The sequence below is a fragment of the Dasypus novemcinctus genome, chromosome 30 (assembly GCF_030445035.2).
Source record: "Dasypus novemcinctus isolate mDasNov1 chromosome 30, mDasNov1.1.hap2, whole genome shotgun sequence".
Classification (NCBI taxonomy): Eukaryota; Metazoa; Chordata; class Mammalia; order Cingulata; family Dasypodidae; genus Dasypus; species Dasypus novemcinctus.
Window position 1 is genome coordinate 24,106,586 of NC_080702.1, and position 26,130 is coordinate 24,132,715.

Below are 26,130 nucleotides of genomic sequence, written 5' to 3' on the forward strand. Positions count from 1 at the left end.
TGCAAACATCCTACCTAGGAGCACAATAAAAATATCTCCACACCTCAGGTGTAAGCTTCACATGACCCTTAAAGCAACTCTGTTGTCCTACTCTACGGAACATCCTTGTTCTGAAATCACATGTAAATCAGCTATATGCCATTTCCTAGTAAGGGACCCTGACATTATATTGGGCTTCAAATTTCAGGGAGTTCTGGACCACAGAGTGGTTCAACAAAGGCAATGGAGGAATACTGGTATGGGATACTATTGACAGGGAATATATGGCTGACAGGGAGCTGTACAGAACATATGTCCAGGGTGCATGGCAATGTTTGGATATACTCATAGTGGCAACAATTAAAAACCACAGCAGGGGCGGTACTGGGTTCCTGGCCAGTGGTGCTCTGTCGTGGTTCCTAGGGGAGCAGCGACAGTCTCCCTGGTGCAGCGGCGGGGACCGGGAGGGAGGAGGGTTCAACAGTGAGCCCATAACGCTAATGACTATGCTTGTGAGCTGATAAGCCTAAAATAAGAACAAGGCCTAGAGCAGCATTGTGCCTGGGAATTTCCTCCTGTCAGCCTTCATGTTACTCAAATGTGGCCAGTCTCGAAGCCAAACTCAGCATGTAAATGCAATGCCTTCCCCCCAGCGTGGGACATGACACCCAGGGATGAGTCTCCCTGGCACCGAGGGACCACTATCAACTACCAACTGATGATGCAACTGGAAAATGACCTCATACGGAAGGTTCAACGCGGATCAGCGGAATATCCCTGTCTACATAAAATAACATGACTTTAAAATGCTGTTTGACCTAATGTAAGGGGGAAATGGAAAGGAGAAATGAGTTTATATGGCTACGAGTCTCTAAAAAAGAGTCTGGAGGCTGTCAGAAGGATTGCCCTTATGCACAACTGAGCAGAGTCAGAGAGACAGATAAAGCAGATACAACCCCCAGATATCGGTTCCTTCGAGGGTTAAAGAGACCCATGGGAGTTATGGTCATGGCCGATGGGGTTAACTACCAGGTCAGATGGCCCCTCTTTGGAACTGGTGTTTATGTGACGAATCTGGACTCAGATGGGATCTCTCTTCATAAGACTTTCATGCTAATGTGCTGGAGGTGCAGTTAGTGTCGGGGTTTAAGATATATTTAGGGGATTTGAATCTCTGGACTGACAATGTGATAGCCAGGTCCTGAGCCTCAGCAGACTCCAGCACCTACAATCTGACTTATTGGGCTCACCACACTCAGCTAAGATGGAGTTGAAGAAGGACAACCACCACACCATGGAGCCTAGAGTGATTACAACTGAAAGTGGGAGGATTGCATCCAGCATCCAGGTGGAATCTGAGCCTCCTCTTGACATAGAGGTGCAATGGACACAACCAATCCAATGTCCACATAGAAAAGGCGGCATTGGATTGAGAAAAGTGGACATGATGGCTGATGGGTATGGGGAAAGGCAGGAAGAGATGAGAGGTGGAGGCGTCTTTGGGACATGGAGCTGCCCTGGATGGTGCTTCAGGGGCAATCACCGGACATTGTAAATCCTCACAGGGCCCACTGGATGGAATGGGGGAGAGTGTGGGCCATGGTGTGAACCGTTGACCATGGGGTGCGGGGGTGCCCAGAGACATACTTGCCAAATGCAATGGCTGTGTCATGATGATGGGAGGGAGTGTTGCTGAGGGGGGGGAGAGGTGGGGTGGGGGAGGTAGGGTTCAATGGGACCTCATATATATATTTTTTTAATGTAATATTATTACAAAGTAAATAAAATAAAATAAAATAAAAAAAAATAAATCAGCTCTCGTTTTCACTTCTTTTTGTGAAGAGCTAAGTTCACTTATTCTTTGGCTTGCCACTCTTAAATATTCTTCCCTGTCCTCAAGTCCCAGTAATGCTTATGCCTGACTTAATGCCAGCTGTGTTCTTTGGTCTCATGGCCTCACATCTTGAACCCTTCAAGAATTGAGTTATAACAATGGCTGAGCTATGAGACAGGAGACAGAATGACCACTGGCACTTGGGGGCATGTGTTCAGGCAATGGAGAAACCCTGGGTTAGCTTGTAAATCCTGGGTTGGCTTATAAATTGGGGAAATCCTCGGTTGGCTTATAAAGACCATGTAGCAAGGGGTGGCTGCCCTCTTGAGCAGGTGGGGACCACTGAGTTATATGGCTTCACGTACTTGATAGACTATTCTGGAAGTCCACATGAGTATGTGGATGCCCCAAAAACCCTGATGAGAGTAGCAGTCAACTCAGGTAGCAAAAACAATCTGACAGTAACTATGTAAACCCATTGTTGATTGTGTCCATGGTGTATCAAGTTAGGAGTGATATTGTGCAATGTGATAGTTCTCCACTCTTATTTAAGAGCCAGTAAAGGGAGGCTTCCCCTTCTACATGTATTGTGAAAACCAAAAAGTATGTGCACTTTATTTCTGTCTTCATGCACTGGTAAGTTTTATTTTCGGTGTGGACTGTGGATTTTGAAGGACAAAATATTTTTGCTCCAGTAACATTGGTGTATGGAGAGTGGACCAAGTAAAACTGATTCATCAGTTAGTGCATATTTAGTCCATATCGGTGTCTTGGATAGAGGCTATATTGTTTTATTTATTTTCTCCATGGAATTGTCTTCCTTAAAGTGAATTACCAGGTAAGTATAAAATACTAAATTAAAATTTAGCACATTTAATTGAGAGTTCAGATGACAAAAAAAATAAATGAAAATTAACATATAATAATAATAAAAGAACTGTAATTTTAAAAAAACTTTCATAGCTCAACATGAACAAACTAATGATTTTTGGTGTTACAGCAATCAGCATTATATGATTATTTAGTAACATTGTATTTAGGTCAATGTAACTACATAAATATGTGGAATAGAATTATTCTGTCTGATGATAAATTATATTCCCTCATAATAATTAAATGGTTGCATTAATAAATTCACAGAAAATACTGAGGGAAAATGCAATAGCTACATTTGATCCATTTTGTTTTCATGTTGTCCTGTATATTGCCTTAAAATCATCTTGTCTTTTCCAGGTACAATAATGAAACTCATGAAAATTATTATTACTACTGCTACTACCAATACTCTTCTTAACCCAATATCTGTCAAGAATTTTAGATATATGCATAAGCCTAAATCATAAATATCATTTAAAAAAATGACTTAGGAGGCTAAAAATCTTTCGTAAAATTATGAAGCTTCTTACTAATAGAGCTGGAATTTACACCCAGACTATCAGACTCTAGAGCCCACTCTTCCAAAAAATTAATCTAGTAGTCACTTATGTTCTCTGCCTAAAAATAAACCAAAATAAATGAAAGAATGAAAGTAAGAAAGAATGAATGAATGGATGGATGAATAAATAAATATACAAAATAAATAAATCTTAAAAGAAAACAGAGCATCAGGATGAGAGGAACCCAGATACCATATCAGATGGAAAAAATTATCCTGTTTGAAGCTACAAACACTCCTTTCTTTTTCGGGTGGGAGCTGTAAATCATCATCATTTTGTTGGTTGTCTAGGGAAACCTCAAAGAACTGGATGGTAAGAGTTGTCACCTGTACCAAATATACCACGTAAACTAACAGGTCACAATTAAGGGTAACTGTATGTGGGTGTAAGGATGGGGTTATATAGGAATTCCCTATACTTTTTGTGTATTTTTTCTTAAATATAAATTTAAAATTTCTCTAAAAATAAAATTTTAAATTTAAATAAATAATTAAAGAAATGAAGAAGTGTTACATGGGAGTTCTTTCTTCACTGTTAAAATTTTCATTAAATAGATAACAGACCAAGGGATTTGCAAAATGACTAAAGAAAAAAAATGTGACTTTGAAGAACAAATATTGAATATTAAATAAGATAATATGAATTCACTTTTTGGACCTATTTATTTATATGAGGGTATCTCCCAAGGGGATACCATTTAACTTTTATCTCAGCAACCTTTTAACTGTAACAATCTAATCCATTCTTTATACTCAATAAAAATGAAATTTTAACATATAAATCTATTTATGACCCTCTGCTGTCAGCAATGTAGAAAACTCTAAGTATGCCCAAGGACACATTGCATTTCCTTGTCTTTGCATATGCACCTTTTAGTCTTGACTATTTTCTGCACCAAAATCCCTTGGTCAATATATGTCAGCCCTGACTGAATCATGTGTTTGCTCAGCCCAGAGTGTAGTGTGTTCCGTTCTCCCTGCCCTGACTATGGTGGGCTCTATGGCATTCATTACCGTTGATCTCACCTCCCCTAGCACTTCTTCAGGGAAGCTTTGCTTTCATGTAAAAGCCAAAGACCTCCAGTGTATATTCTTATTTCACCAAGTTCCCTTTTATTTATTAGAATATTAATTTTGCATTTACTCTGTTCATATAATTGTACTATTGCGTAAGAGAGACCTCAATGCAAGTTGGGATCCAAACTCATTTTTATTTTGTTTTACGTTATTGTTTTTCAAACACCAACTTGATAGGAGTCAGCTGATTTCTATATGGATAAGAAATCAGTGAACTTATCTGAATAGAGAGATGAAAGAACTCAAAATCCTAGTCCTCACATAACATAAGCTGGCATATCTTAACCACCATTCAAGCATAACGATTATCTCCATGTTGACAAACTTACATTTAGAATTTTACAATTAGACAAAAGATATTTTAGTTGCCTCTCAACACTATTTTAGAACATTAATAAGCATTTCATTAACCATGAGTTTTGATTTTGCTACAATAGTTTTAAAACTCAATCTTGGAATATTATTGGATTTTGAGGGTTAAAATACTGTCTCTGACAAAATTTTATGTCACTCACCATTCTCTTTTATTAATTTCTCTGAATGAAGAAAAATAAAGATAAAAAGAAAATTATGTTAGAAAATGTTCCCACACAATTCCTGCAGATAATACAGACCAGATATTATACATTTTGAGAAAAACTAAGTAAATCAGCTACAACTACCTCATTCAAAAATAAAAGTTGTCAACATCATTTCACATACATACTTATTAAGTCCTCTGAATAAAGAAAAATAAAAGATAAAAAGGAAATTATGTTAGAAAGTGTTCCCATACAATTCCTGCAGATAGTCCAGATCAGATGTTATATATTTTTATAAAAATAAGAAAATCAGCTATAAATACCTCTTTAAAAATAAAAGTTGTCAACAACATTTCACATACATACTGAGCAATGACCAATTTAATGATGAATTGTAAGAAAAAAATTCCTCTTACAATATGAATGTAATAGTGTGGGTAACCTGGGTCCCCCTAAGAACTCAGCATTTAGGTGCCAGCGTGACCTAGATATAAGGTAAAGTTTAATAAGGAAACTTTAATAAAGGAAATAATGGATAGGTTGTATCATAAACTATAATTTTCCCAAAGCTGTAACTGTCCTTTGTAAACATCCTTCCTAGGAGTGTGTTAAAAACATCTCCAACCCCATGTGTAAGCTTCATGTGGCCCTAAAAGGAACTCTCTTCTCCTACCCTATAAAATTTCTTTGTTCTAAAACCACTTATATATCACCTCTTATTTTCTCTTCTCTTTGTGGAGTGTTAACTTCACTTATTCTTAGGCCTGCCACTGTCAAGTTTCTTCCCTGTCCATAAGTCCCAATAAAGCTTATGCCTGACTAAATACCAGTTGTGTTCTTTGATCTCATGGTCTCGCCATCTCATGCCCTTCAGGAATTGGTTTGTAACAACTGGTGAGCCAGGATCCAGGAGACAGAATGTCCAAAGGCAGTTGTGGGAATGTGTTTAGACAAAGGAAAATCCAGAAGGAGAAAACCTGATTTGAATTGTAATTTCCATATTTGTAGGGATAGTTGCCCTCCTGGGCAGGTGGAGACCACTGAGAGAGTATGGTATCACCTCCTAGGTTGATTATTGTGAAACTACACATTTGTGTGCAGATACCCCAACAACCCTGATGAGAGTAGCAGTTAACTAAGACAGGGAAAACAATCTGGGAGCAAGTCTTCAAACCTACTGCTTATTCCCTTCATGTATTACATGTTAGAAGTGATACTGTGTGTAATGTGGTAGTTTTCCAATGTTATTTAAAAGCCAATAAAGGTAGGCTTCCCTTTCTCCATGTATTTGGGAAAACCAAATGGTATGTGCACTTTGATAATCTGTCTTCATGTCTCAGTCAGCTTTATTTTGGGGTGGAGAGTGAACTCTGAAGGTCTAAGTATTTTTGTTCCAGTAACTTTGGTATTTGGAGATTGGACCAAGTAAAACTGATTCATCAGGGTATAAATTTAGTCCATAACCATGTCCTGGACAGAGGCTGAATTGTTTTATTTATTTTCTCTATGGAATTCTCTTCCTTAAAGGGTACAACAAAGCAAATATAAAATATTAAATTAAATCTTTTCACATTTTTTAAGAGTTCAGCTGATAAAAATAAAATCAAAATTAGTGAGTTATAGTGAAAATAGAGCTGTAACTAACATAAAAAAATCCTTTCCTAGCTCTACATGTACAAGTTAATGATTTTTGGTGCTGTGACCATCAACATTTTATTATTAGCTAAGACCAGGCTGTATCTACATCCATATAACTACTAAAAACCTCTGGAGTAGAATTATTCAGCCTGAATGATAAATTATATTTTTGACCTTGTCATTTAAATTGTCCCATTTGTAAATTCACAGAAAAAACTAGGAGAAAAGTAAATAATTACAGTTGATCTGTTTAGCTTTCAAAGATTCCCGAATATTGTCTTAAAACCATCTTGTCTTTTCCAAGTCCAATAGCTAAAACCATGCAAGCCATTATTGCTACTACTATTACCACGACTATTAGTAATCTAATGTATTCCAAGATTTTTAGATGTATGAACATTCTAATACTAGTATAGCACTGTCATAAATACCATTACTATAGTCTTTTTAAGTGAAAAAAAAAACATTGTTTAGGAGATTTAAATCCTTTGCAAAATCATGAAGATTCTAAGAAATAGAGTTGGAATTTATGCCCAAACCATCTGCCTCTAGAGCTTACTTCTCTGAAAAGTTAATCTAATAATCACTTACTCTTCTCTGCAATGAGAAAAACCGAAATGAAAGAGGGAATAAATTAGTGAAAGAATGAATGAAAGAATGGTTGAATGAATGAATAATTAAATAAATAATTGTTAAAAAGGAAATAGAGAGACCAAGGATGAGAGGTGACCCAGATACCACAGAGCAGATGGAAGGGATTATTTTATGTAGATACAAACACTCCCCATATTTTAATTGGTGCTGTCCATCGTCATGATGTTGTTAATTGTCTAGGGCAAGCTCAAAGAACTGGACAGTAGTAGTTCTCATCTGTACCACACATACCACACTAATCTAAGAGGTCAGTAAAAAGAGTAACTCTTTTCTGTTGCAAGGGAGGGGGGGAGGTTATGGGAATTCACTATATTTTGTGTATTTTCTCTTAAACATAAATATAAAATTTCTCTAAAATAGTTTAAAAATTAAACAAACAAATATATGAAGGAGTGTTACTTGGGAGTTCTCCCTCCACTGGAAAAATATTCATTAAATAGATAACAGACTAAGGGATTCACATAATGACTAGAGAATAAAGGAAAATTGGGACTCTGTAGGACAAATATCGAATATTAAGCAATTTAGTATGGATTGATTTTTGTACATATTCATTTATATGGGTGTATCTTCAAAGGGGAACTCATTTAACTTTTCTGTCTGCAACCTTTAAACTGCAACCATCTAATGAAATGTTTAAACTCAATAAAAATGGCATTTTAAATATAAATCTATTCATGATGCTCTTGTTTTCAAAAATTAGGCCAGTAATTTATTCAGGTAGGGAGGGACGAGAAAGGGGAGATCATGGGTCCCAGGTAGAGAGGAAAGGGCTGAAAAGTAATTTTTTTTTGTAATATGCAAAACTCTTAGCATGCCCAAATAAATGTTACATTTCCTGGTCTTTGCCTAGAAACCTTAGGGTCTTCACTGAATTTTCTGCACCAGAATCCCTTGATCAATATATGAAAACCCTGATAGAATCATGTTTACTCAAATCAGAGTGTAATGTACTCTCTGCTCCCTGCCCTGCACACACTGGGCTCTCATTGACCTACCTACTCCATTCATTGCCACTGCTCTTCCACTCCCTTAGCACTTCTTCAGGAAATCTATCACCTCATATATAGGACAAATCCCTCTAGTGCATTTTCTTATTGCACCAAGTTCCCTCTTCATGCCAATCATTAGAATATTCATTTGGCATTTATCTTGTACGTGTAATTTCAACTATTCCATAATAGAAACCTCAATGTAAGTTTTGATTCTTTCTCTTTTCTTTTCTTTTTCCATTATTGTTTTTCAACCCTAATCATTTGTTAAACAGTTGATTTCTATAATTCCAAGAAATCGTTGAATGTTTCTGAATGAGGCAAATAAAAGAAATCAGATTCCCACCTCTAACAAAGCACAGGATGGCACATTTTAACCTCCATTTAAGCCTATAACTAACTCCATGAGGAGAAATTTACATTTAGAATACTAGAAGTATACAAAGTATATATTCGTTGCGTATCAACAGTATTTTAGAACATCAATAAGCATTTCATTAGTTGTGAATTTTTATTTTGTTATAATAATTCTAAAGTGCAATTATGAGATATTACTGGATTTTGAAAGTTCAAATACTGTCTGAGACAAAAATAAATATCACTCACCATTATGTTCTTTAATTTCATCTGAAATAAAAAATTAAAACAAAATTATGTTAGAAAGTGTTCCCATATTGTATCTGCAGATAATCCAGACCAGATGATATATATTTTATAAAAGCACAAAAATCAGCTATAAATATATCTTTAAAAAATAAAAGTTGCTAATATCATTTCACATACATACTAAGCAATAGCGAATTTCATGATGAATTGTAAGAAAAATTCCTGCTTACAATTTCAATGTAATAGTGTGGGTGACCCTGGTATCTCTAAGTCTTGAGCACATACATGCCTGCATGAAGTAGTCATGATTTAAAGTTGAATAACCCTCCCCAGAAGGGAAATAGTGCATTCAGGGTGTCATAAACTATAATCTTACCAAAGCTGCTAATGTTCTTTGTAAACATCCTTCCTAGGAGAGCAATAAAATCATAGCCACATCCATGTGTAAGCTTCATGTGCCCTTAACAAGAACACTGTTCTCCTACCCTATTGAATGCACTTGTTCTGAAATATCTTAGAAATCACCTCTCATTTTCTCATCTCTATGTGGGGTGTCAACTTCACTTATTCTTTGGCCTGCCATTGTCAAAAATTCCTCCCTCTCCCAAAATATCAACAAAGCTTATGCCTGACTTAATGCCAGGTTTGTACTTTCATTTCCAACATCTCATGCCCTTCAAGAAATATGTTGTGAAAAGTGGTGAGCCATGAGCCAAAGACTGAATGACCGTGGCATTTGTGTGCCTGTGCTCAGGCAAAGTCAAATGCATAAGGGAAACCCCAGGTTGGCTTGAAATGTCCATGTGGGGAGTTTTGGCTGTGCTCTTGGGGAGGTGGGGACCTCTGAGAGTATATGGAGTTTTCTATTAGCTTGAGAGTTGTGGAACTTCCCATGAGTGTGGGGATGCCCCAAAAACTGTGATGGGACTAACAGTTAACTAAGATAGGGAAAACAATCCGCAATAAACGGCAAACCCATTGCTAACTCCCTTTATGGTGTATCACATGTTGTGAGTTGTAGTGTGTGTAAGGGGGCAATTCTCCAGTGTCAATTCAGAGCTAATAAAGGCAGGTGCACACTTCCCCAAATATTGGGAAAACCAGATGGTATGTGCACTTTGGTTTCTGTCTCCATGCCCAGGTCAGGATATTTTGGGGTGGAGTGTGGGCTTTGAAAGAAAAATATTTTTGTTCCAGTAACATTGGTATGTGGAGAATGGACCAAGTAAAACTGATTCATCAGGGTAGTGTAAACTTATTCCTTATCTATATACTGAACAGAAGCTGCATGTTGTTATTTATTTTCTCTATGGAATTGCCTCCCTTAAAGGGAATTAACAGGCAAATATAAAATACTAAATTAAAACTTAGCACATTTCTTTGAGAGTTCAGTTGATTAAAACATTAAAAATTAGCAGATAATAGTGAAAATAGAACTCGAACTGATATCAACATTTCCTTTCATAGGTTAACTTGAAAAAGTTAATGATTTTTGGTGTAAAGACAAAAAAAATTTCATTTTTAGTTTGGACCAGGCTGTATCTAAGTCAATAACTACAAAAAATATGTGGAGTAGATTAATTCAGTCTGATGATAAATGATATTTCCTACATGATTATTTAAATTGTCCAATTAAAATAATTGAAAGATAGAACTGAGGGAATACTAAATAATTAGAGTTGATCAATTTTGATATCATGGTGTCCTAAATATTGCCTTAAAACTGTCTTGTCTTTTCCAGGTTCAATTTCTAAACCCGTAAAAATGACTATTACTGTTACTACCACTACTATTAAAAAGCTAATATTTGTCAAGATTTTTAGATATATGAAATTTTAATACTGAGTATTATCCCATGTCATAAATACCATTAATATAGTCTTTTACAAATAAAAAATAAATATGACACAGGAAGTTAAAAATATTTTGCAAAATCATGAAGCTTCTAGGTAACAGAGCTGGAATTAAAATCCAGACCGTATGACTCTAGATCCTACTCTTCTAAAATATTAATCTAATAATAACTTACTTTTCTTTGCCTTGAGATAAATCAAAATGAATGAGGGAATGAATGAATGGATGGATGAACAAACACATAATCAATTAATCAATAAAACTTAAAAGGAAGCAGAGAGCACCAGGATGAGAGAGGATGCAGATACCATGATCATAATGGGATTTATCCTGTCTGCAGCTACAACTGGTACCCATTTTTTGGTACGGGAACTGTCAATGTTTATCACTTTGTTGGTTGTCTAGGGCAAGCTCAAAAAACTGGACAATATGAGTAGTAACCTGTACCAACTATACCATAGTAATCTATAATGTCACTTATATGGGCAACTGTGTTTGGTTGTAAGGAAGGGGGGTTATATGGGAATTCCCTATACTTTTTGTGATAATTGATTTATAAATCTATTAACGATGCTCCTTGTCAGCAATGTTCAAAACTTAGCATGCACAAAAAAAACTTTGCATTTCCAGGTCTTTGCCTACATACCTTGAAATTGTGATTGGGTTTTCTTTACCTGAATATCCTGGTCAATATTTGTAAACCCTGATAAAATCACGTATTTGCTCAACCCAGAGTGTAATGTGCTCTCTGCTCCCTGCCCTGCACATGCTGTCCTCTCATTGACATACCTATTCCACTCATTACCACTGATCTCTACTCAATTAGCCCTTCTTTTTCCAATTTATAAATTCACAGAAATAACTGAGGGAAAACTAAATAATTAGAGTTGATCTTTTTTTATTTCATTATGTCTTAAATATTGCCTTAAAACCATCTTGTCTTTTCCAGGTTCAATTTCTAAAGCCATGAAAATTACTATTACTGTTTCTACCACTACTATTAATAACCTAATATTTGTCAAGATTTTTAGATATACAAAATTTTAATACTAAGTATTATCCCATGTCATAAGTACCATTAATATAGTCTTTTACAAATAAAAAAATAAATATGACACAGGAGGTTAAAAATATTTTGCAAAATCATGAAGCTTCTAGGTAATAGAGCTGGAATTAAAACCCAGACTGCATGACTCTAGATCCTACTCTTCTAAAGTATTAATCTAATAATAACTTACTTTTCTTTGCCTTGAGATAAATAAAAATGAATGAGGAATGAATGAATGAATGGATGGATGGATGGATGGATGGATGGATGAACAAAGACATAATTAATCAATAAAACTTTTTTTAAAAGGAAGCAGAAAGCACCAGGATGAAAGAGGATGCAGATACCACAAAGCTAATGGGAGGAATTATCCTGTCTGCAGCTAAAACCATTACCCATTTTTTGGTATGGGAGCTGTCAATGTTAATCATTTTGTTGGTTGTCTAGGGCAAGCTCAAAGACCTGGATAATATAGGTTGTCACCTGTACCAACTATACCATAGTAATCTATGATGTCACTTACATAGGTAACTGTTTGAGTGCAAGGGAGGGAGGTTATATGGGAATTCCCTATACTTTTTGTGTACTTTTTCTTAAATATAAGTCTATATTTATCTAAAAATACAGTTAAAAATTAAATAAACAAATACATAAATGAAAAGTGTTACATGAGAGATCTCTCTTCAACTGAAAAATTTTCATTAAATAGGTTAGAGACTACGGGATTTGCTTAACAACTAAAGAATAAAAACAATTTGTGGCTTTGAAGAATAAATATTGAATATTAAATAAGTTAATATCAGTTGCCTTTTTGGACCTGTTTTTTTATATGAGTGTATCTCCCAAGAGAATTCCATTTAACTTTTCTCTCTGTAACATTTTAACTCTAATCATCTAATTCATTCTTTCACTCAATAAAATTCATATTTTAAAATATAAATCTTTTAATGATGCATCTTTATCAACAATATTCACAACTTAGCATGCACCCCAAAAACTTTGCATTTCCATGTCTTTGCCTACATACCTTGTAATCTTGATTGGGTTTTCTTCACCTGAATCCCCCTGGTCAATATTTGTAAACCCTGATAAAATCACTTATTTGCTCAACCCAGAGTGTAATGTGCTCTCTGCTCCCTGCCCTGCACATGCAGTCCTCTCATTGACATAGTTATTCCATTCATTACCACTGATCTCTTCTCCATTAGCCCTTCTTCAGGAAATCTATGACCTCACATGTAGGCCAAATCCCTCTAGAGTACATTCTTAGAACACAAAGTTTCCTCTTCATGGCAATTAGTAGAATATTAATTTGGCATTTATTCTGTACATGTATTTGCCCATCTATGCCACAATAGAAACTTCAATGCCAGGTAGGAACCATTCTCTTTTTTTCTTTCATCATTATTGTTTTTCATGTACCAATCACATATTAGACAGTTTATTTCTATATGCACGAGAAATCACTGAACTTTTTTGAATGAGGCAGATGAAAGAAATCAGAGTCAGAATCTCAGTCCTCCCAAAGCTCAAGCTGGCACATCTTAACCTCCATTTAAGCCAAACAACTATCTCAATATTGAGAAACTTACATTTAGAATTTTACAAGTAGACAAAATACATTTTAGGAGCCTCTCAATACTACTTTAGAACATCAGGAAGCATTTCATTAACTGTGAGTTTTGATTTTGTTATAATAATTTTAAAATTCAAGTATGGGGTATTTTTGCATTTTGAAGGTTCAAATGCTAAGATCAAAATAAATATTTCACTCACCATTCTTTTCTTTTATTTCCTCTGAATAAAGAGAAACAAAAATCAAAACAAAATTACATTAGAAAGTGTTCCCATATGTTACCTGCAGATTATCCAGACCAGATGTTACATATTTTTATAAAAACAAGAAAATCAGCTGTAAGTACCTCTTTAAAAAATAAAAGTTGTCAACATCATTTCACATACATACTAAGGAATGCCCAAATTCATGATGAATTGTAAGAAAATTTCCCTTTTACACTATTAATGTAAGAGTGTGGTTGACACTGTCCACCTAGGTCCTTGGCACATAGGAGACTTCATAACATAGACAGAAGTTAAAGGTTAATAACCTTCCCCACAAGGGAAAGAATGCATAGACGGTATAAACTATTATCTTCCCAAAGCTGTTAATGTCCTTCGAAACGTACTTCCTAGGAATGCAGTAGAAAGGTCTCCACACCTCATGTGTAAGCTTCATGTAACCCTAACAGGCACTCAGTTCCCCTACCCTATGGGATGTCTTTGTTCTGAAACCACTTACATATCACTTCTCATTTTCTCATCTCTTCCTGGAGCGCTAAAATCACTTTTTCTTTGTTTGGCCACCAGCAAAGATTCTCCCCTCTTCCCTCTCCATAAGTCCCAATAATGCTTATGCCTGACTAAATGCCAGGTGCATTCTTTTGTCTCAAGGCCTCACTATATCATGCCTTCAGGAGCTGGGTTGTAACAATTGGTGGGCCAGGAGACAAAAGCACCACTGGCAGTTGGAGGCGTGAGCTCAGTTTAAGAAAAATCTGTGGGAAATTCTGGGCTGGCTTGTAATGTCCATGTGTGGAGGAGTGGCTGCCCACCAGGACAGGGGGGACCACTGAGAGCATATGGGATCACCTACTCTTAACTGTTTTTAAACTCCATATGGGTAATGGGGTGCCCCAAAATTCCGGATGGAAATAACATTTAACTAATAGAAAACAATCTGGCAATAACCCTGCAACTCTCCCACTGCCTGACTGGTACAAATGTGGACTAGTGGTGGGTGATAAAATTAGTTTAGCTGTTTGGAAAAGTAGGAAATATTAGTTACATTATTATTCTCTGTTCTATTTTCTTGTTAATTCTAATCAGATCTGGATAGCCACATTGATAAAATTGGTGCTGCTAAATGTTATTAACTTTGAACCAGATATCTCTGAAAAAGAAGAAAAGATAAAAGAAAAAAAAAAAGCTAGTACTATTGTAAGCCTGACATTAAAAATATACTACAATGGTATCCCATACCAGTATTCCTCCATTGCCTTTGTTGAACCACTCTGTGATCCAGAACTCCCTGAAATTTGAAGCCCAATATAATGTCAGGGTCCCTTACTAGGAAATGGCATATAGCGATGGGTTTAAAGGTTATATAAAGAATACGTGTTGACTTGGAAAAAATTCTACATCCTATCTTTCCCCGCCCCCCCCTAATTATTGAGCTTCTCTTCACAGGAGCCCTAGACCACAGCAATGCATATATATAGTATACAGCACTCCCATACATCCACCACAAAACCTTTCCCTTCCACAGCGATACTCTTACACCCTATTCACATCATATTTACTTAACGTAATGTACAGAGTCTGAGACAATAGCTTTCAAACAAGGTGACATCTGTGCTTACATTGTGGTGCATACTTTAGGATACACAGTTTTTTACATTCTTAGTTATCCTATGTTTTACATTATGGTTTACATTATCAGTCTGTCATCTCCTATATGTTATGGTGTAATATTACATGTTTTATGTCCATCCTTGTGTACTCTCACGAAACTCCTCTCTTACCCCCCATTTTCCTTGGTTACACACATTTAACGTCCATTTTCCCTTCCACCTTGGTGCCCACAGTGACAGCCAACCTCCGTTTCCCGAGGAGTCACTTCCAGATATAGATGGAATAGTGTTCAGGGTCTAACTTGCTCAACTGCCCCAATGCCCTGGGAGCCACCCTTTCTTTCGAGGGATACAGTTCCCTCTATTTGGTCGGGGTTCAAGATATATTTAGGGGATTTGAATCTCTGGACTGACAATGTGATAGCCAGGTCCTGAGCCTCAACAGACTCCAGCACCTACAATCTGACTTATTGGGCTCACCACACTCAGCTAAGATGGAGTTGAAGGAGGACAACCACCACACCATGGAGCCTAGAGTGATTACAACTGAAAGTGGGAGGATTGTATCCAGCATCCATGTGGAATCTGAGCCTCCTCTTGACATAGAGGTGCAATGGACACAACCAATCCAATGTCCACATAGAAAAGGTGGCATTGGATTGAGAAAAGTGGACATGATGGCTGATGGGTATGGGGAAAGGCAGGAAGAGATGAGAGGTGGAGGCGTCTTTGGGACATGGAGCTGCCCTGGAAGGTGCTTCAGGGGCAATCACCGGACATTGTAAATCCTCACAGGGCCCACTGGATGGAATGGGGGAGAGTGTGGGCCATGATGTGGACCGTTGACCATGAGGTGCGGGGGTGCCCAGAGATGTACTTGCCAAATGCAATGGATGTGTCATGATGATGGGAAGGAGTGTTGCTGGGGGGGGGAGAGGTGGGGTGGGGGTGGTAGGGTTCAATGGGACCTCATATATATATATTTTTAATGTAATATTATTACAAAGTCAATAAAAAAAATATACTACAAAAAAGAAAGCTCATAATACTTGTGTAAACTGTGAAACAGTTGAAATGGTATGTTAATTTGAAAATGTTTGCACATTTTATTTTACTCAAAATTTTTATCAAGTTGTTAAAAAGTACTGTCAGTTTTGAAAGACTAGCTTACTCCTGAACTCAAGACTGTCTATGTGTACTCCTGAAGCATAATCCAGAACATATGAGTTAAATGTCTGTCTAAACTGCTAAATTACATCTTAACTGCATTTGTACTGTTCAAGTATTCCTAATCTGGTTGCTATTTATTAATAAAGGTATTTCCAAGAATGAGCTTGCATATTGCAAGCCTTGCTGATTCCAGAGGGCATTTTAAAAGCAATAAAAGACAAATACATGAAATAAAGGAGAGCTTGGAGACAGCCATACCAAAGGAATGAGAATTGAGTCAAATTTGTGGAATTTGTTTTCCTGTTGATGAGTCTAACTCTTTTTGTGTTTGTCTGTTTATTCTGTGTATATTTTCATAAATTAAGATGAAAATTCTTAAAAGAACTCTATTCAAATGGCCAAAAATTGAATAATTGTTTAAATTGATAAATGAGTACTACTTAAGCACAAATTGGAAAATCAAAACAGAATATAAAGTCACACAAAATCTGAATAAAGAAACAATTTAAAGAAAGAAACTAAAAATTTTATGCTGAATTCTTCCATAATCTTTTTATTGCCTACATACACCCAGGGTCTTTTTCTAACCTTGACTGTTTTCCAGTAAAACCAGTTGAGGAAACTAAGGGAGTGGGCTTGGTGTGGAAAGATAAGGGAGATGAAAGCTTAGCCTAGAATTCTGTCTACTAAGCCTAGAAATTAAATGATAAGGATAGAGGGAATATTATAGAATAAACATGTTTTGTGTAGTCTGCCCTATAATTCCCCTATTAATTTAAGCAGTTTTTGAGATTATGGTAATAAACAAATGGCCAAATTTCAGTTAGCAAAGAAAAACTCTTTGAAAGCAATGGAAAGATTTTTCTAAATTATGATTAACAAATTAAAACAGTTAAAATATATTCCAGGGGAAACGGACTTTGGCCCAGTGGTTGGGGCGTCCGTCTACCATATGGGAGGTCCGCGGTTCAAACCCCGGGCCTCCTTGACCCGTGTGGAGCTGGCCATGCGCGGTGCTGATGCGCGCAGGGAGTGCCGTGCCGCGCAGGGGTGTCCCCCGCGTGGGGGAGCCCCACGCGCGGGGGGTGCGCCCGTGAGGAGAGCCGCCCAGCGTGAAAAGAAAGAGCAGCCTGCCCAGGAATGGCGCCGCCCACGCTTCCCGTGCCGCTGACGACAACAGAGGCAGACAAAGAAACAAGACGCAGCAAATAGGACGCCAGGAATGGACAACCGGGGGAGGGGGGGAAATTCAATAAATAAATAAATCTTTAAAAAAAAAAAATATATATATATATATATATATATTCCAGAACCTGGCAGCATTATGCTTTTAAGTTATTCACAATTTTATAATTTTATTAAAGAAAATAGGTTTTAACCTCATGTGGAGGAAGGAAGGAAAAAAAACCTTTCTTGCATAAACTATAATGGTTTTAATTTTATTTAGCTTGCATATACTCTCCCTAGGATTACAGGATACTAATGAAATGAATTAGCATTATATGTATTAAATCTTTAAGATGATGAACACTAAGTATTTGGCTAATGAAATTACTACAAACCTTTTTGTAAAAATGGTTTTTGTCTAAATTGAAATGAATTTTTTTATTCACAGAATAGAGTGAACAATATGAGACATAAATGGCTATAGAAAGAAGTAGAAGACTTGTGAAAGTAAATTCATAATCAATCTTGACAAAAATTTGATAAGTTTGTTTAAGGTAATGTGTTTTGTTGTAAGACAAGATGACTGGTTTTCATGAAACTGGGTGGAAATATGTAAGACAAGTCAAGAATGAATATAGAAAGTTGTATAAGTTATTGTAGAAAGTAATATTAAGTAAGATGAGGTGTTTTGTAAAGGAAAAATTTTTGTTGAGATGAAATAACTAATTTATGTGGTTATGTTTAGTCATAGAAAGTTTGCCAAGGTATTTTTTAAACTGAAATATTTAAATAGCTAATTCTTAAATAAAAACCTGAACCTATATTGATAAGAAAAAGTAACTTCATAATATGGATACCTGTCAGAGGCCACCTCAATATGCTTATTAAAGTGGTGGTAGGGGAAAGATAACCTTTATTTCATTATTAATCTTAGGTTTTAATAAAATAATAATGTTTTCCTTACATTTAAAATAAAATATCTTTTATTTAATGTAATTAAGCAAAGATATAAAGTTAAAACTAAATCACATAACATCATTAAATTCATGTGATATATTATAAACTTCATTGGCAGTATTTAGAAAGTGTATGAAAAATAAAATAAATACATGGCAGCATTGTCAAATTATCTTGTGCATTCAAACCCGATATTCAGTACCCTTCATTGTGCCTCTGCATTTGAGTTATTGGCTAGGTCAATCACTGACACCTAAAAGAATAAAGGTATCAGTCACTTCTCTCTTTATGGTCCTGAAGGAGATGGAGGGAATGTTTCAGTTTCATATACTCCTGCAGCTACTGGAAATGGCTCAGTATTGCCAAATTTACAATGAACGTTGCCTCTAAACTGGCTCTGATTCATAGTGCCAAAGGTTGCCATGCATCAGGTCAGGGAAACATGAAACTTCCCTCCATGGGCCAGTGGTGCTGCAGCATGCTGGTGTGTGAAGGACATACCAAGTGGAGCAAGAATTACTGGAATGATGTGAGTAGAACTTAAAACAATCACAATTGGCATTATGACCTGCTCTCATAGGGAGACAACATGTATGGTATTGAAAACCTGGGGCTTATATCTATTAACTGCAGCTCAAGGAGGAACTTGTGCATTGATGACTATTAAGTGCTGTAACTATATACCTCATGAATATGGCAACATCTATTCTAGATCATGTGCAGAATAATATTGAATATGTTAAAAGTCTTAAAAGCTTAATTCATTTTCTAAGTAATTAAGGAATGTGCATACAAGTTAAAAAATGCCTCTCTTAAGTATTGTCTTTATTTGACTTGCCCCATGCTCATCTTGTCATTGTCTATATTGTCATTGAGAGTTTATGTCTAGGGCAATACCTATCCTCATGCTTCTCCTAGCTGTCCCAGGCATAACCATCATTGTAGGAACTGGAGGCAGCAGTCTCCTAGACAGCATTTGAAACTTACAAGATCGAGTCCATCTGGTTTTGGAGGCACCTGGATTTTCTCGTTCCCATGGCCCAGTATGTCATGACTGGCCCCCTTTTTGGGACCAGGTACCTCATTTTCATTATCCTTGTAATAGAAACAAATATCCTCAAAATTCAAGGTTATTTCTTCCAGAATCAATGCCTTCCCGAAAAAGGTATTAGTCATGTGAGGATTTCATCCAGTTCCAGCCATGGTGCTGGACTCACATTGCCTCCACGTAAATAGAATAGCCAGAGAGTTTCACACCTCCTCAGGCAGGGTCTTCTGCCCCTAACCAGCAGGAAACAGCTACAGTAGAATGACCATTAACTTTTACTCCCGCTTAAGAATAAAGGGGTGAACTCTCTGAGGGGGCAGTTGAGGCAGGTTAATATAGGGAATGAGGGAAGGTGTATGGTCAGAATAAAGCCTGCCAAGGACTCCGGTGATAAGGCTCAGGTTGAAAGTCCCAGGCTGATTTCTTATCTACTAATGGAGATGTTGCTGGCACACTTTCAGACAGGAACAATTTGCCCCTGACTGCTCCCCATAGACATCTTTCTTTTTGCCCATAGCTCCCTAGCCAATACCTCTTCACAGTGGGCTTCAGCAGTAACCCATCTCCACTCACCATCCTTAGGAACTACTGGCCTTCCTTAGGCCATAACTCCTCCACATTTGACAGCAAAGAACACATTGCTGGCTTGACAGAATAGGATTCATTGAAAAATCTGGAACAAAACCTTCTCATTTAAGACTGAGATTCAACTGCTGTCTTTCAATGACAGCCATAAAAAAATATTTTCCCTTGTAAGGGAACATGTGAATAAGCCCATGCCTCTATTAGGATATGCTGTATAAGAAAATTTAGGATAGTTAACAGCAGAGTTTGTCACCATAAATCACATCCCTCCTGTCTGCATGGAACAAGAGGAATCTGTGTTGTGTGGTGGTTAGCCTAAGGTGTGAAATTTTACTATCAAGGGTAGATATAGAGTAAAACATACGCCCTGGTGGTTGTAACTACTGGCCATTTTTTTCCAGGTGGTGTTGCAACTGTCACAGAAAATTGCATAAAAGTTTTAGCTATTTTCTATTATATTGTTGCTGTGGAATATGGATACAATCCTTGTCCTATGGTCAATGTAGGCTACAATGTCAGGGTAGATTGTGGGGACCAGGTCCCCCTAGTTCTCAGCATGTAGATGCCTGAATAACCTAGAAATAAATTAAATGTTAACAACTCTCCCCAGAGGGGAGAGAATGTTTATATAGTATCATAAACTGTAATCTTCCCAAAGCAGTAAACATCCCTGGTAAACATCCTTCCTATGAGTTGTACTCAAATCATCACCTCACCCCACATGTATGCTTCACATGACACTAGCAGAAACACTCTTCTCATACTCTATGGAATGCCTTGTTCTAAACCCCTGTAGCAGTTTAATATGGTTTATGAATTACAAAAATAGATATTGCATTATGTTTGTAAACTGGTCTGTACCTGCGCATAATTAAATTATGATTATGGTTTTGTGTTTGTGGAAAATTTTGCCACCCCAGGGTATACAGGGGCTGGAGCACATTCTTCACGGATTAGGGTGGCTATCGTCAGCACCCCATAGGTCTAAGGGAGGTGGACCTGTACCCCATTGATTAGAGAATACCAGGAGATCAACTTATTGCTCTGAGAGGGTTGAACCTGTATGCCAAAGGTTAGGGAAGATTTTGCCTGCACCTGACTGTGCTAGGCAGGGTAAGACTATAATCCAAACATTGGATAACATGTGGCAATCACCCCAATGCTCCTAGTTGGTGAGGTCTAGAGATTGGTCAAAAATGCAGATGACTGATGAGGGTGGAAGCAAAAACTTGGCTATTGGGCAAGGTTGTGGAAAGGGTGTGTTCTCATGATGCACCAAGGAGAAGAAACCATCGTCTTAAGAATGACTCCCAGACGTTGAAATCAAATGGAGGAGGTGCTTTAGGTTTGTTGAACTTTTCTGGACCCATAATCTATTTTTCCCTACCAATTTCTCCTTATTGTAATGAAAATCTTTATCCTTTGTCTGTCCATTTGTGTATTAAAAGCATATAAGTTGTTCTATAAGTTTCAAAGGTCTATAGCAGACCGGATTTTGCCCCAAGACAAAATGAATTTCTTTAAGCTGATTGTTTTGCATCAGTTTAAATTATTTTGCATTTGACTAACAAATATAAACCCATTCTATATCACCCCTCATTTTTTCATCTCATTGTGGAGCAATAACTTCATTCATTCTTTGACCAGTCATTGTCAAAGATGTTCTCCATATGTCCTAATAAAGCTTATGCCTGTCTAAATGCCAGGCGTGTTCTTTTATTTCACAATTTCACCAACTCATACACTTCAGGAGTTGGGTTGTAACAAATAGGAACTAACTTGAAAAATAGTAAAGCATAATATATGAATTTGAACAACAACTAAAAACAATAATTAAGAGAAACAAAAGCTTGAATAAATGGGGAAGGGTAAAATATTTTGTAATAGTAGAGTAACTGTTTCTTTAAAATGTACAAATTTTCCCAAATAATTTTATCTCTTGAATGTTATTCTGATAAAGTTTTATTCAGATTTATTCTCTTGTTCTTTGAAAAAATAATTTGTATCTGTAATAATAAGCAAACAATCATATTAAAATTTACTTTGATACACTCTGATTTATTGGACTTACTCCACTCAGCTAACATGGAGTTGAAGAATGTCAACCACCACACCATGGAGCCTAGAGTGCCTATAACTGAAAGCAGGAGGATTGCATCCAATATCCATGTGGAATCTAAACCCCCTCTTGACATAGATGTGGAATGGACACAACCAAGCCAAGGTCCACAGGAAGGAGGAATACAGTAAGGATCAGAGTGGACTTAATGATATTCTATTCATGAACTATTGTGGTTAATAATTGAGAAAATGTGGCATTGATGTGGAAAAAGTGGCCATGGTGGCTGCTGGGTGCAGGGAATGGGAGGAAGAGAAGAGATGTGGAGGCATTCTCGGGACTTGGAGTTGTCCTGGGTGGTGCCCCAGAGACCATTGCCGGATGTTGTATATCCTCCCATGGCCCACTGGACGGAACGTGGGAAAGTGTGGGCTATGGTGTGCAACATGGGACATGGGGTGCAGCGATGCCCGGAGATGTATTCACCAGATGCAATGGATGTGACATGATGATGGGGGAGAGTGTTACTATGGGGGGAGTGGTGGGGTGGGGGCGGTGGGGAGGAATGGGGACCTCATATTTTTTTAATGTAATATCTTTTAAAAAAATGAATAAATTGAGTAGAATTTGGAAAAAAATAAAATAAAATAAAATAAAATTTACTTTGAAATTGGTAATTTAGATAGAGGATAATGTGTCTAAACATAAGATCATATGAAGGTATGAGGATATATCACTCATAGATAAGCATATTATATTGAACAATTTAAAATATATCATACATGAGTTGTAAAGTATTTAAAAACTGATCATTTAATATCTAGTTGTTTGGTCCTTATACACTATAGCAAAATAATATGTATTAGTATTAAATATTAGGTAGCAAATAAATCACCTGCTTTCTAAACTTGATTGAAATAGAGGAAAATATTTAAAAATATTGAATATTTTATATGGCCTTTAAAAACAAAAACATATTTAAAAACTGGGAAAAATTTCAAAACAAATGCCTAAATGTGACTGTCTTAAAAGCAAATTATTTATAAAAAATAAATCTATCAATGTAATTTCTCCTGGAAACTAATCATAGGTATATATGCATTTTAATAAAAAATTGTTTGATATTGTATGGAAATCAAGTGCTAATATAATCTTTGAAGAGTGAATATATTGATTCTTTGATGCATTTGCCTCCAAAGATATGAAAAAATACTGCCCACTTTTCTGTTTAATTAACAACACTGTAAAAAAATTGAGACAAATAATAGAAAATAAGAAATCCACATCCACCAAAATTTTTCAGAAGGAATTGTCATAGAAGCCACCCTGACTCAGGAAACTTTCCAGATTTGGATTCATAAAGTAGACTTGAGATGAAAAGGAGGAGAGGAGAAATAGACAAAAAGGATGTTCTTCATCAGTTTAGCTGAGTGGTTTCTAGGAGAATCATCAGGATTATAAACTGTGCCCATAGCACACTCATCTGGAGTTTCCAAGCTTCACTCATTGAATGAGCCCTTACATAATCATTCTGATTGTGTGAGGTTCATCACAGGATATTCATGAAAAGGGTTCACCCAGGGTTTCTGAGCACTGAGCTATAGAGACAGAGGAAGTGAAACTTGGGCAGTATAGTGTGTATGGGGTTAGGATTAGCCAGAAACAACCAACCAACTTTCACTGCCTAATAAGAAACCCAGTACACTGGGAAACTTAATCCAACAGTGGTATAAACAACAATCCAAATTTGGTATTTGTTATATGTTGTCATGTCTTCCAAAATCACAGAAATCAGCATGGGTTAGAAAAAGACCTCCAATTATAACTAAATTTTTCAAATTCAGAGGAGAAGAAATATTTTCCAGGTGCACTTTACACAAGCTACTTATTCTCAATTTCAGTGAAAGTGGGTCAGAAACAAAGCAAATTGCAAAAAAATTTTTAAAAATACTACCATTAATAGAGCTTTTTATTATTTTTATTAATAGAGCTTTTTTATTAATACGAAGCACACTGTGCTTCGTATTAAAGGAAGCATATCATACCTTTTATGGATTTTCTTGTCATTTGGGGCTGTGCTAGGGCATCCTTTGGCACACTGCCCATTAACTAACCAGTTTCTCCTTTCTATAGAATCAAACTGATAATTACAAATTTAAAGACATTATATGGATAATGGTCCAACAAAGATCAGGGAGGAATGGACAAGCCACTTATGGCAAATTAAGGAAGCAACTTAGAATTCCCAAATTTGAAATGAATAAGATTTTATTTCTTTATATGATAAGGTCTGTTGTTCTTGAATCTCATTATCTATCAAATTTATTAAAAGTGCCTGGACATTTTTAATTGTTACCAATTCTTTAAACAGATGGTTGGGGAATGAATGACTTACCACATAGTTCCTGGAGTTTACCTTTGAAAACAAATACAGAAAGTATTTAGAGGATAAATATCTACAAATTCTAACAGTATGCTCCTCCGTGAAGGCAGTACAGTCTGATATGAATGGGAAACTAACAAGGGCTGCAAGGCTCGTGCACAAACAGAAAGAGGTGACAACTGCAGAGCAGTAGACTGTTGATTCTTGGGAGACTTTTGAAAACTATACCATGATTCAGAGAAATCTATGTCTGTGCTTTTTCAAAGGAGACTGTCCACTACTTGGGCCAGAAAAGTTTTCTGTAAGATTCCTGTGTGAATTTTGAGATTAATATTTGGTAGATATGATTTGCCCTCTCGTTACATATTCTGAAAAGTAAACAGTTACTAAGCATTAGTTATTTCCCATCAAAATGATTTTAAACTGTGTAAATAATGATCTAATATTGTTAATTATAGATTGGGCAGCTGAAAAGGAGTGGAAATAAGGTAATGAGAATGAAAAAAAAAATGTATTTAGCTCCAAAATCATCTTTCTAAGCTTAGGAAAAAGCAAGAAGTTAATGTTTTATATCCTTATTAACTCAGCAAGGGTTGTCTTTATATTGAGGAACCTGCCTTCAAGAGCTTGTTTCATTCTCTAATATTCCCAGAGTCACATTGTCCCTTCAGCTGCCTGGTGCTCTGACTCTTCTCGGATTCAAGGTCCACTCTATTAGGGGAGACTTAGGGAAAGAAATAGAAGAAAGTTCTTTATCTCCAGCTTGCAGCATTGTACCCACTGTCCATACCATGGATAATTGACCAAACAGACTAAAAGAATAATATTAGCCTACTATATATATTTAATTGGTTGTAAACCATTATTTTTTTAAAGATTGATTGATTGATTGATTGATTGATTTACTTCTCTCCTTCCCCCCCCCCCACACACAGCTGTCTGTTCTCTGTGTCTATTTGCTGCTTGTTCTTCTTTATCTGCTTCTGTTGTCGTCAGTGGCATGGGAATTTGTGTTTCTTTTTGTTGCATCATCTTGCTGTGTCAGCTCTCCATGTGTGCGGCACCATTCCTGGGCAGACTGTACTTTCTTTCACGCTGGGCGGCTCTCCTTACGGGGCGCACTCCTTGTACATGGGGCTGCTCTATGAGGGGGACACCCCTGCGAGGCACGGCATTCCTTGTGCGCATCAGCACTGCATGTGGGCCAGCTCCACATGGGTCAAGGAGGCCTGGGGTTTGAACCGTGGCTCTCCCATGTGGTAGACGGAAACCCTATCCACTGGGCCAAGTCCGCTTCCCATAAACCACTTTTAAACAGATGCTTCATTCAATAAGCTTGACTTACTTAATTTTCTTTTTGGTACCAAATTACTTTGAAGGAATGGTACCAATGAAAGTACTTGGTGGATGGATGTTGATACAACTTATAGAAAAGGTAAACCCAATACACATGTACTATCCTGTGGCTCTGGAGAAGCCAACATAAGGTTTAGCTCTCATCATCACTGCTTCCCAGAGTGTGCTTGTCAAAGAGATACTCTGCCAAGCCAGAATCTGGGGCCCCCATCTTGTTCAAGTAGTTTACATAGTCACCCAGTTCTTTGGTGGACTTCACCTGCTCATTCAGATAATGGCTTTCAATGACATCACACAAGTGGGGGACACTTTTGTCATTGGCCCCTTTGTGCAGTTCCAGTAGTGACTGATTCACCC

At 36.8% G+C, this 26,130-nt stretch overlaps 1 long non-coding RNA gene across 1 annotated transcript in view; it reads right to left on the reverse strand.

Moving 5' to 3' along the window:
- The window catches only part of LOC139437926 (uncharacterized), a 32,380-nt gene extending 7,929 nt beyond the window's left edge, over positions 1-24,451 (reverse strand). The window contains exons 1-4 of the long non-coding RNA XR_011647804.1: positions 24,430-24,451; positions 13,415-13,435; positions 8,737-8,757; positions 4,841-4,861 (exon numbers count right to left, since the gene is read on the reverse strand). This is a non-coding gene — a long non-coding RNA (uncharacterized lncRNA). The remainder of the gene's footprint in view (positions 1-4,840; positions 4,862-8,736; positions 8,758-13,414; positions 13,436-24,429) is intronic.
- Positions 24,452-26,130: the final 1,679 nt, after the last annotated feature.